We start from the raw sequence: 14,066 nt of genomic DNA on the forward strand, positions 1-14,066 counted from the left end.
GGACCTCTCACTTTCTATGATTAGAGAAGATGGATGATGAGCATTGGAAAGTTCCTCCCAAATCTTCTATTAGATAGATAGATAGATAGATAGATAGATAGATAGATAGATAGATAGATAGATAGACAGACAGATAGACAGACAGACAGATAGATAGAATTACTGAGAACACTCAGGAAATTTCCATCATTACATCCCAGTAACTTTCCCGCAATCAACTCAAAAACTGGCATTTCCTAGGTTCATTTCCCACCATGGCTATGTGACTTCACTCCCTACCATTCCTCTCCACCCACAATGCTTTCCCCACTTGTTTTTATGTGTTGTCACTTCCATTAAATTGTGAGCTCATTGAAGACAGGGACTGTCTCACAGGACCTGGCACATATTAGGCACTTGATAAGTGCTTATAAGTAATGGGTCTGACTCTTTACATCAAATATTCATTAGAATGGTTATCTACATTATATGTCAAATATAGCCCTGAATTACTTCAAATGATTCACAAAAATCAGGTCCCCACTACTAAAAAAAAAATGAATATTCACTACTATTGAGGATCTTCAAAGAAAGGAGTGCTGAAGGATTCCTGGCCATGATCCAGACAGACATGGCATAGACGTGAATCTCTAAGCAAAGAGAAAAGGATGCCTCCCCACTCCTCAACCCCATAATGTTTAATAATTTCAACTTCCTTCTTACCCCAGAAATCTTGGTGCGATCCCCTGAGATGTTCTTTCTACCTTCATTCTCCCTAAGATATTTCTGTGCTACAGATCACTATTTTTGAACAACCCTACAATAACTGGGTGGGGACAAGCATACTCTTAGAATGTTCTCATCCTAGAGCTAAAAGAGACCTCTAGTGGTCATCGTTTCATCCTCCTTCCTACTTCTAGACATGGAATATCCAACTGAGACCAGGCCAAAGCCTTTTCTCAAAAACTCTAGAGAAGGCACATGAGCAATTTCCAGTATGTTTACTTATACAGGATAATCTTTCTACTGTCCAAGTTGAATTCCTCGAACTGAAATTTTATCCTATCATCTTTAGGTGGATAGAGGAAAACATGTTTGAGCTGGAAGTTCCTTTAAAACCTGAGGAACCATAGACAGAGAGCAGAAGAAGACTTTAAAATTCATGAAGTCTAAATATCTCATTTTACAAAAACACATTGATACAAAAATGATGCAAAAATGTCATTTTACAAATAAAAAAATTGAGAATCAGAGGATAAATGATTTGCTCAAGGTCATACAAGCTGGACTTTGAACCTATAATCTCTAAAACTAAATGGCATTCCTTCTACTATAATCTTTGGTCCCCAGGAACATTAATTTTCTAAAAGACTAGGTATTAGAAAGAAAGGCAGCTAGGTGGTTCAGTGGGTAGAGCACTGATTTTGGAGTCAGGCAGAAGGACACTCAGATCCAGCCTCAGACACTTAACTTCTACTAGCTGTGTGACCTTGGGCAAGTTACTTAACCTTGATTGCCTCACATCCAGAGCCATCTCAAGGCACCCTGACTCATATACGACTACTTGATCTAGATGACTCTGGAGGAGAATGTGAGACTGGTGACTTGGTACATCCCCCACTCAAATCCATTTCATGTGTTTGTCATGGCATCACCACCCTGATGTCACAATCTTCTTCGAAAATGAAAGACAAACATGGTCATTAGAAAGAAATTCTTGGTTTTGAGGAAAATTAATTGACTCAGGATACTTTAGAAAGATTGCCAATCTTTTCCATTTTCTGTATTCCATATGTAGGGAATATCTTGTGAGGCTCAGAGGAGAGACCTGGGTCCTAGAACTGATATTAATGCATTATATAAACTTTTCCCACCTCTCTTGGAGAGCAATTAGATGATAAAGTAGATAGAGAGTTGAAATAAAGTCAGGAAATATTGAGTTTAAATCCTGCCTCAGATATTTGCTGTGGGTGATCCTAGGCAATTAAGCTTCTGTCTGTCTCAGTCACCTCCTCTGTAAAATGGGGGTAATAAGGACACCTATTTCATAGGGTTATTGTGAGGATCAGATGAAATAATCTATCCAAAGCATTTTGCAAACCTAAAAGAGTTCTAAAAATGTCATTTGCTACTTCTACTTTCCAAAGACTCTAAGATCATACATATTCTATCCATGCTATGAAATACAGAGATTTGAAATGCATTGAAAACTAAAATATATGTCCTACTTATCAGGAAGAACTATCTTCCCCTCTTGCTATCACAGATAAGAGAACACAAGTTTGCACCTGGCAGGCACTTAACTCAGAGGCTCCAAAATCTGGCTTTCCAGGGGGAAAGTACCACTTGTTAGAATACTTTCTGAGTTGCTGAGCAATAGAAACCCCACTGTCAAGACATAGATGCTCTGCTGGGGTTCAGCCTAACCCAGACATATGTCTCTTCTCTATGGCTGGTGGAAATCAGGGTGGCTTCCTGTGTCCTAGCTCAGGACTCTCCCTGGTTCCCACAGGAAGACTTCCTGCCTACAAATCCCTCATGGAAGAGGAAATTCTAGACTTAAACCACCTTGGACTTGATTTGCCGATTTTTCTTTCTTCCTCTGGAAACTCAATCTATGGCTCCAAAGATAACCTGGGAACTCAGTAAAATGAGCATCACACCCCCAATCTGGTTGAGGAAGATTGTCCAAGATAGGGTATTAGAGAGGGTCAAGAGAAAAAAATGGAACTATAGAAATGCTGTATTAGTCTATCCCTATAACGATAACTCTTTAACCTTTGCCTCCACTTAAGAGTTTTCAAATTGTGATCAGAGGGAATCATAGGAAAAGATTCTAAGATCAATATAACCAACAACTGTCTCTTTCTTTCATTCATTCATTCATCTTTCCTTCCTTCCTTTCTTTGTTTCCTTCCTTATTTTTTCTTCCTTCTTTCCTTATTCTTTCTTTCTTTCTCTTTTCTTTCTATATAGTGAATTGTTAACTCTACCTGAAATCAGGAAGACATGAATCCAAATATATCCTCAAGGATGTGCAGGTGTATGACTCCAGTAAAGTCACTTGGCCTTAGTTTCTTCATCTGTAAAATGAGGATAATGATAGTGTCTAACTCACAAGATTGCTGTGAGAATTGAAAGAAAAAAATGTGTGTAAAGCACTCTACAAACCTTAAATCACTACATGAATGCTAGGGTTTGGGAATTTTTAAATTTTTGCAATTCTTCAAAAGTCTTATTGTAAAGGTATACAAGAAAGTTACCTTTTTCCATTAAAAGGTTACTGATCCTTGACTGAGATGTTCATTGGAGTTAAAACATTTCTTTTTCCAACTCATTATATAGATAAAATGAAGCAAAAAGGGCTGTGACTTGCCCAAGATCATCCTGCTAATATTTTGTACTCAGTTTTTTAGGTTTTTGGCAAGGCAAATGGGGTTAAGTGGCTTTCCCAAGGCCACACAGCTAGGTAATCATTAAGTGTCTGAGACCGGATTTGAACCCAGGTACTCCTGACTCCAAGGCCAGTGCATTATCCACTACGCCACCTAGCCACCCCTACTTAGTTCTTCTTGCTCTCAGTTCTTATTGACTCCAGGTCTGTGCTTTATCTGCTACACCATCTAGGTGACCTTGAAATTATGCTACATTGAAGGAAATAGATCAAATATATGAACAGAATTCAAAGAATCAGGCAAAATGAGACTGAAAACAATCCTAGTGTCTTTGTAAACCTGACAATTTCTCACCTCTGCACTTATTCAAAGTCATTGTCAAGGATAAAATTGTTACTGAACTCTTGGCAGAACCTCATCCTTGTGCAGTCCTTTGGGGGTACACTGTGCTGTAAAACCCCTGTACTTTTCCATACAGATCACTCTACAAGTCACTCCCCATAAGGATACAGATAGCACAGATGAACACAGGCACAGACAGAAAGGGAAAATTACCTATTTAATCAGATTCATCATTTTGCTCTGCCCCAAACAGGTCTTCTATTGGTCAATTGTACCTCTCTCTCCATAGTATAAATGGTTCAACAGTTAAAGACCAGTTTAGAAATCCAGCAGAGAAGTCTGGAAGATTTCCAGCTTTGATAACCTGGTTGTGGGTAACTTCACAGGTGGTAAGGTAGTGGTAAGTTTGCCTCATTTGATGGAGTCAATTGCCCTGTTTTAATCATTATACTATCTTAGCAATCAATTAGTTCAGTAGAATATATGTTCCTTGAAGAGAGTTTGTTTTTTATCTTTTGCTTTATCTTTGTGATCCTCAGTTCTTTATATGTAAGGGCAAGGGGTTGAGCATTTATTACAGTACCTAACACACAATGTTATTGCTCAATCATTTTACAGTTATGAACAACTCCTCCTGATACCATTTGGGGTTTTCTTAGCAGAGATATTGGGTGGTTTGCCATTTCCTTCTCCAGCTAATTTTACAGATGAGAAAAATGAGTCTGGGAGAGGTTGGGTGACTTGTCCAGAGCCACACAGTTGATAAGTGTCTGAAGCCAGAGTTGAACTCAAGAAGAGAAGTCTTCCTGATTCTAGGTCCAACATTGGATCAACTTTATCACCTAACTGCCCTCTGCCACATAGTAGGCACTTAATAAATATCTGTTGCCTTGATTAGACACTTGTGATTTTATCAGAACAGGATGCTTACCAGTGAGTAATTCCCTTCACCAGTGCAGGTCAGCAGAAAGGTCAAGTTATTTGAACAGAGTCACACAACAATATGTAAACATAAGCAAGACTTCAAGGTGGGTTTTCCTACATATGGTAAACACTGAATAAATATCTATTAAATTTAATTGAATTTATCCAGCTCATACAGATGAAGAAACTAAGGCCCATAGTGGTTAAGTTGACTTGCACTAGTGGAGAAATATTTAGGGTAACCCAGGTGCCCACCATGATTCTGGGGTGAAGCTGGGGGGGGGGTAAAGGGTTCTATAGTTTTACTAAATACAATGTGACAGTAATTGGGAAATAATAGACAATAGGAGCTCACCTCAGGTCCTTTTCAGGCCAGATGTCAATCCAGATAAATGGTCTTATAAATGAACTAACTGCCCTGGATACCTCAGGTCTATCCCCTGGATCCCAGACAACGTTTTAAAACATTATCTGTAATCCAGCCTCTTTACCCCTCTTCCCATACATAATCAAATGTGTTGGCATCTATGCATTATTTCAATCTATGATATTTCTGAATTCATTCTTGGTATCCCTTAAACCATTTCAAAATCCATAGGCCACCCAGGTAAGTGGGTAGGAGATCAGGTATTTGAATATAAGGCTTCTGATCCCAGATTTCCATTATGTTCTGTTGCCTCTCAGTCTATTGCCTTAATTTCATGTACTCCACTGGCCCAAGGGTAACCCAGTCTTAAGCAGTTATATGACACACTAAAGCTCCATAATCATCCATCAGGACTGATTTGGGAGATGTATTAAGAAATATTGCCATTAAACACTGCTGAGTCTCACTAATTTCCCTATTTTGAATAATCAATTGCCATTATCCCATATCTAATAACCAATGGAGCTAACAGTACCATGCCCCCTCCCCAGATTTAATAAAAAAAAACATTCATAATACTTTATCTCCCCATGCAGCATATGAAAGCATCATGATCACGTGCCTCATCTGTAAGATGTTCCCTATTAGGCAAGGAGATTTCTAAAAGCAAGCTCAGGTTGGGGGTCTAGATTACTTCATCTGCCACTCACACCCCAACCTATACCCCCCTGGAAAGTTTCCTTTTCAGCAAAGCCTCCCACAACTCACAAAATACCCACATCAGCCATTCTTCATAAACAAAAAAAGAGACCAGTTTCTGAGATGCCACCTGATTTCCATACTCCTCCCTCCCTCCTTTCTGAAACAAGATGTAATCCCCCTCCTGCAATATAATAAATATTTCACTTTCAAATCCCGATTCATTAAAGGAAGCCCAGGAGGGAGAAATAATAAGGTGTCACTTTACAGCCCAAATAAAACACTGAGAGATATATTCTATAATTTATACTTCAGACTTTAGGTTGAGATAATTCATATATCATTTTCAGTTAGAGACCCCAAATGGTGCTGTGTCAGCATATTGCCTGAAAAATAACTTTTTGTATTATTTTATGCCTTTCGGTAACGTACCCTGGTTATCATACATCACCACAAGGTTGAGTTCTAGCATCCCAGAAATTCCTTCTAAGTCATTCCCATTCCTACCCAGTTACCCAGCTACTTCTCCCTCTGCAAGCAGATGAGCTCTCTCTCTCTCTCTCTCTCTCTCTCTCTCTCTCTCTCTCTCTCTCTCTCTGTATTCATCTGTCTCTGACTCTGTCTCTGTCTATCTCTGTCTCTATTTCTCTCTTTGTCTCTGTCTCTCTCTTACACACACACACACACACACACACACACACACACACACACACACACACCGGACATTATTGTTGAACTCTAATAGAAGTATCCGCATTAAAAGTAATTTCTCTCATTGCCATCAATACCCCAAATGAATTTTCTGGTCATATGTAACAAAGATGATACAAAGATAGTACTAATTCAGTATCAGTAGGAAAGATGATATGTTTTCCCAGACTTGTGTCGAGTTGTACCAATATATATACATACATATATATATATATGTATGTATATATATATATACATATATACATATATACTCTTTGGCTGGATATTCCTTGGGAACAAGGACTAGTTAGGTTACAGATCCTGTCCAAAGAATGATTTCCTATGTGAAGCTAAATGATGAACATGTTAATTAACATTAACTGATTAACAACCCATGATTTTGCTTTATGAACTTTAGAGGTCATCTAGCCCAAACACCTCACTGGACAAATGTGAAAACTGATGTTCAGAGATTAAGGAATTTACCCAAGGGTATATGAATGAAGCAAAAGCAAGGATTCAAACTGAGATTCTCTGACTCTGATCAGTCTTCCTTTCATATTAAAGGAATGTTTGTTCATTGTACCCCTTTCCCAACCCTAAACAGGTTGCATTCACAAATCATGCATAGTTGAGAAGCCTTGGAATGCTTCCAGGTTACAATGGGTACCTGACCTTCTATCCTTTCCCTCTTTTCCTTCTTAATCTGCACTTTCCCCATTAATCATGGAACCTCAGTATTTGAAGGGTACTTAAAGGTCATCTAGTCTAACCCTGCCTGAAGCACTATTTCATTTAAATTAAAGAAAAAATCCAAAAATATACATCCTATCCTTCTAACGTCACCAAAACCAAAGCTATTGTTTTCTTTGGTGGAAAAGGAAGGGAGATGTAAAGCAATTTTATGCTAAGACCTCTTGGTCCCAACAAATACACTGAGCATTGACCATATGGTTTCCAGCCCTGACCTTGGTGAATCTACAGATCCTCGGGTTCATTTTGGTTCTTCTAGTTGCCCTCTCCCCAACTCTACCCCTCAACAGACCTGGACTCCACTGATCTGAAGCTTTGTCTTTCTGGACTTTTAAAATGGAAATATTTAGCTGACAGAAGCATCAGAGATTAAGTGGAAGAAGCTGTGAACAGATCACAGAGCTTATTCCCCCCCCCCCCCCCCCAGCTCTCTAGGACTTTCAGTCCTAGCTGCATGGGAACAGGAACCTTCATCTCAAAGAGATGGGTGGGTTTTGTGGTGGTGGGACCAGGTAGGGGGGAGAGGGTACATGGAGTAGTGAATGTCAAAGCAACAGTAACAGCTGCAGAAGCACTTGGAGTGGGATATGGGGAGAGGTGAGGGGACTAAGGAGAGAGAGAGAGAGAGAGAGAGAGAGAGAGAGAGAGAGAGAATGAGAATGCAGGCGACAGGAGAATCAGAATGCTCATTTATCATAAGAGCGATTTCCCTGCTAATAAAGTGACCTTGTGTAAACAGCTCAACTTTTCAAAGCTCTCACGTCATTAGGAGAGGGACACCCGCTGATCGATCGAGACCACACGGACTGCTGAACCAGGATGAACTGCCACAGCCAAAAGAAATATATTTGACTCGGCTCAGCCTCTCGATCATGGCAAGGCAGCAGATGCCAGAGGGGAAAAAGACACCTCTAGGGATAAGTTTGTTCACCTCTTGCCAACACCAAGGGGAAGAGGAAGGCGTCAGGCCTTCAGTTTAGCAAGAAAGAAACAATTCCTAAAGAAGGGTTTGGGGTATGGGTGGGTTCTAAATTGGGGCATACCCAAGGCAAAATTGGGATGTCTACCTCAGTTACCTTTCTCCTAGAGCCTTCAGAATACCCATCCTTCCCCATCCCTTCTAAGCTTTCATATCACCTCTCACCCCAGTCGATTCTGTAGGTGACCTCTAGCTATTCTCTGAGACCTGCAGCTGCTTGGATCTAGACAAAAGATCCCACTGGCTCTTCTTCTGAAACTCAGGACCCATACAACTGAGGCAGCAGAGGCAGCACAAGAAAACTCGTCTCTCTGCTCAGCAGGCCTCTCTCATATTCTCTGTCTGACCATGTGATCCAAGCCTAAAAGAATTCCTAACAGAATGAAATCATCAACATTTCTTTAACATAAAAGCAGCAGAGACAGAGCAGGGGGACTGACTGGATCTCCATTCAAGGGAATGAATGGTACCAAATGTGGAATTAGTGCACCTAGGTCCTAACTCTGAAACTGATGGACTGTGTAATCTTGGGAAAGTTATTCTCTGGTACATGATTCTGTGTGTGTGTGTGTGTGTGTGTGTGTGTGTGTGTGTGTGTATGTGTGTTTGTATACATACATATGTGTATGACAGACACTGAAAATAGAAAATGAACTGAGTTGTGAATTAAAGATGATGGGAGGAGATGACCATTTATTTATATGGTGCTTCCTATGTATCAGGCATGGTGCCTTACACATATTATCTCAAAACAATTCTGGGAGGTATCCCCCTTTTACATTTGAAGTAACTAAGGGAAACAGAGGTTAAGTAATGTATCCAGGGTCACAGAGCTAGCAAGAGTCTGAGGCCAGATTTGAACTCAGGAGGAGGCGAATGAACTAAATTGCCTTTAGGGAACTGTACAATTCTTCTAATAACCCTAAACTTCACCCTGAAATAATGGCCCATATTTTTAAAAGCTGGTATTTTCTCAATGATATTTCACACTGGTGAGTCATGGAAGACCACAATGGCCAAATAATTGAAGTTGAGGATCACCCAAAGGGAAATTGAAAGTTCACTGTGAATGTGAACAATTTGAAACACATTATAAAGAAGCAATAACCCAAGAGAAAGCATGTAAAGGATGTCATCAGAAAAATGAATGAGCAGAAATGAAGATACAACCTCCCTGTCAGTTGAGAGGTGGGGGAGTGGGGAGGGGAGAGTATCACTATGAGCATAGGATAGAACATATGCTGTGAGATGAGATCCATGGCTTACCTGTTACAAGGCAAGACTTAATAAGGATGGATATGGAAATTATCATAATGCAAAATGAACAGCAAAGAGAAACAGAGAGAGACAGAAATAGATGGGAAGAGACAGAGAAAGACACATGGGGGGGGAGAGAGAGAGAGAGAGAGAGAGAGAGAGAGAGAGAGAGAGAGAGAGAGAGAGAGAAGAAGAAGAAGAAGAAGAAGAAGAAGAAGAAGAAGAAGAAGAAGAAGAAGGAGGAGGAGGAGGAGGAGGAGGAGGAGGAGGAGGAGGAGGAGGAGGAGGAGGAGGAGGAGGAGGAGGAAAAAGAATGAAGAAGAAGAAGAAGAAAAGGGTCATAGTGCAAGAACAAAGGACTGCTAGGTTAGCCCAGGTACAAGAATGATATCCACACAATGTGACTTCAGAAAGGACCTCAGCCTTTGGAGTAAGTAGGCTAAAGCAAATTAATGGAAGCACAGGAATGAGAGTTTTACAAGATGGAGAAGAAGGCATGGGCTATGATCTGTATCATGTAAAGAAATGCCACAATGATGAAATCACAAGTCCATTAGGATATTGCACAGCAGCTAGTTCACAAATGGCATTAATTAAACAACTATAACATTTCTAGAGAGCTAGCAATCATGCTAGGTGCTAGAGATACAAAGACAAAAATGAAATAGCTTGTGCCTTCAAGGAATTTTCAATTTAGCAGGTGCAAGAGAGAGAGTATGTTACATATAAAGGTACTCACAAATATAGAGACAAAATAATTTTGCAGAGAGGGCACTAGTTAAATTTAGGGGAAGGAAGAAAGGCAGGAAGTTGGAGATCCAGTGCCAAACATAAGGAACATTAAGAAGGCCAGACTGGTTGAACTGTAGTGTAAAATGAAATGCGAAATGAAAGTGGGTACCAGGTTGTGAAGGAATTTAAATGCCAGAGAGAAGAGATTGCATTTGTTACTAAAGGTAATGGGGAGCTACTGGGGTTTATTGGGTAGGGGAATGTTGTGATCAGACCTGCACATTAAGAAAATTACTTTGGCAAGTGTTCAGAGGATACATTGATGTAGCGAAAGTCTTGAGCCAGGAAGATCAATTAGCAGGCTATTATAATAATCTAGGTAAGAGATGATGAGAGCAGGAAATCTGATGGTAGCCATATGAATGGAAAGGAAATACATACAAGAGATGTTACAGGAATAAAAAAATTATGATTTGACAACTGAGACAAACTAGGTTAAGTGACAGCTAATAAATGTGTGAGATCAAACATCAACTCAGGAGGATGAGTTTTCCTTGACTCCAGACTTGGCACTCTATCCACTGTACCACTTAGCTACCCTATTTTCTTCTACTCTTTTTAAAATGGCCTGAAAATTCTCTAATGAAGTTTCATTATGGTGGACAGGTGACCCTATTTCCTCAAGTATTTATGACAGTAGACAAGTAGGGTCAATCTGGAAAGATTTTGAAAACAGCATTGGAGATAAGAGTAACATCCAAGGGCCAACTTAGTTAAGTGCAGAGAGACTCATTTCTAGAACTTTGGCCAGAAAGGGATGAAACTTTTTTTTTGGTTTGGTTGGTTTTTTTGATCACAGAAACTCATGCTATGCTAAAGCATAGTGAAACTGTGATCTGAAAAGGTGAGAGGGATAAGAATGCTAATGAATTCACAGAACCTTAAAACATCAAAACAATGACAATTGACTTTTATATGGGACTTTAGAGCATGCAAAATATCTGTCATGAATCATTTCATTTTATCCTTGTCACAACCTTATGAAGAATTATCCCATTTTATGGATGAGGAGAGTGAGGCTGGCAGAAGTTAAGTGACTTTTCCAAGGTCACATAGCTCATAAGCACTAGAATTCAAGAAGATTCAAATCTGGGCCTCTCCTGACTCTTAGGTCCAGAATCCTTCTGTGACTCATTGGTCCAAGCTAGGATATTGTTCTCAATTGTCAACTAATCCAGGTGTTAGCCAACAAAGTTTAGGAAAGAGAAACTTCAGCCATTGGATTGGGAAAGGTAATACTTTGGGAGTAGAGGGTCTAAGTGCTATTTACCTACTCTTAAAGCTCATTCACAAAATGTTAGCCCAGTCATCTATTGATAAAGTTCTCTTCTCTTTATTTAACATACTCTCTCCTTGGCAATCTCATTTATAACTGCCAAATCTATATCTCTAGTTCTAACAACTCTTCTGAGCTCCAGACCTGCAGTGTTAGCTGCTTACACTACAATTTGGCTCCATTTCCAACAGTCCTTCAAACTCAACAAAAAGCCCCAAACATAGCTCTTTATCTTTCCCTCTACATCTGTTCCCACTTCTGATTTCACCATTTTGTCTGTGGCATCACTCTTCACTATGTCATCCATACTGATAACCTTGAACCATCTTTCACTTTTCTCTCTCCCTCATCTCTCATATTCAAAAAGTTACCAAATCCTGTTGTTTACACTTCTTTGACATGTCTTGGATCTGTTCCTTCTTTTTCTAATTCCACTGCTACCACTCTACAACAAGCCATCATTTCTTCCTACCAGAACTATTGCCAAAATATCTTTTGGTTTTCTGCCCTTCCCTTCTCACCCCCCTATTCCATCTACCGTAATATTGCTAGTAGACTAAACTTCCTTGTATATTTCTCTCATGGCATCAAAAGTCTGCTCAAAAGTCTTCAGTAATTTTCTATTACCTACTGATTAAGATTGTCATTTAACTGGCATTTGTCTGACTTAACTAGATTTTTTAACACAGAAGCAAATTGTTTTTTACTGTTGTGCTGCTATGAACAGTTTTTAAAGTTTTGATTTTCATAATCCTATTACTATTGTTTCAAGAGTTCCAGAAGGTGAGGAGATCATCTATTTCAGGCATGAGGGATAGCATGAAACAAGCATGAAAGTATGAATTCAAAGCCTTCTCTGGTCTCCACTACTGATAATATAACATGCCTTCTGGCCTACTACTTCAATTTGTATTTCATCTTAAGGGTTGCATCCCTAGAGAGTTATTCTTTTGGTTTTTCTGGGGGGAATTTAGTCTTCTCATCTTTCCTAGGCTATATGCAATAGACCCAACTCTACTGCTCTGTTTTCAAATGGTAGAACTTAACTCACCCCTCCTTAGGATATTGCCTCTGCTTAGCCTGCTCCTGAGAGGCTACCATATTTGTGCTAGAATTATTGAGGACAACCATTCAGGTTTAGTTCATAACTTCCAAATGTAATTGATCTACTAATCTTAGCCTCCTCAGTGAACAGAGACTATGGGTATGTAGCATGCCTGGATATAATTAGTTCCTAGCAATGGTAGTTACTAAGATGACAAGATAGCTATACAATGCTCCCTACCCTGAAACCTGGGTCCTATTTTCCCAATAATACCTAAAGAGAAGAATGGTCACAAATTGCCATAATGGTAATGGAGTACTTTTATAAAGATCACATGTGGTCAAGGTTATTTAATACTCCAGTACTTCAGGGGCTAGAGTCCTTTCTCTCCTATGGGATCCTCATGATACTCTTCCAGGGCACATCTGCTCTGATGGGCAGGTTGCTTAGCTAACCTCTTAAGATCTTTTCCTTTCCTCAGTTCAATTCTAGGACTAGCAATCTTTTGAGTCCATAATTAGCTATCCTCTCTGTTTTCTTGGGCTTTACTCCTTCAAGTTGCTTCCTTTTTGAGTGACTGCTTCTCTATACTTTTGTCTATCTGGAATGCATGTCTCTCTGTTCCTTGCTGGATACCATGGTTCCTTCTAATTGAAAAGCTCTGCTTCAAACTGACATGGCTGATGGGAGGAGGCAAAAATGAGTAGTTCTTTCACTCCTGAAGAGCCATTTCTTCTCAGTAGCAGATTCTCCCTTTACCATTGGTCTGAACTCAAAAATCCTATTGGATAGGGTATCTTTAGTATTGCTTATATATAGAATCAATATTTAAGGGAGAAGTGAAAAATTCCATCCCTTTCCAGAACCTGTACTCTTTCAGATACTTCAAGGTTTAACAGATCTGGAGCTCAGAAGAGAGGCTAGGACTAGAGATATCTGTTTGGGAATAATAAATGAGATTGCCAAGAAGAGAAAATGCTAGAGACAAATACTAATGACAGATCTCTGGAGAATGCTCATCTTGGTGAATCTGGAAGAGGATGAAGAACAAGCAAAGGAGACAAAGGAGAAGATGTATTAAGAGAACTGGGAGCCTGTTCTCATTTTTCTACTTTAGGCAGTAGTTGAGCTAGATGACTTTATCATCCCTTATAATTCTAAGGACCCATGATTCTATGATACACCTAAAGTCTTGAACTTGGGGCTTCTCACAGCAAATTCAATGTACTTTTCCACTGTAAGATGTTTGAAAGTAGCATAATGAAAAGAGCCTACCTGAACTAATTTTTGAAGGTCTGAACAGCTCAATATATGCCCTTTTGGGCTATTTCTCTATTATATCTCCTTTATATAGATGTCAGTCAAGAGAAAGGTAATCTCCTTGGAAAAGGGACCACTTAGGAAAAGTCAGTATTATTGCTCTCACATCCCTCCTGTATGCTCTCAGCTAATCTGGCAATCCATTATTTATGTGTATCCTAATTAAGGTTGTGAGTGGCTTGATCTTTGTTTACTTAAGTCTATCCCAGAAGATTGCCAAGATTAAACAAAATTATCTCCAGGCAAGC

Source organism: Macrotis lagotis, chromosome 1 (genome assembly GCF_037893015.1).
Source record: "Macrotis lagotis isolate mMagLag1 chromosome 1, bilby.v1.9.chrom.fasta, whole genome shotgun sequence".
In the NCBI taxonomy this organism is placed as follows: domain Eukaryota; kingdom Metazoa; phylum Chordata; class Mammalia; order Peramelemorphia; family Peramelidae; genus Macrotis; species Macrotis lagotis.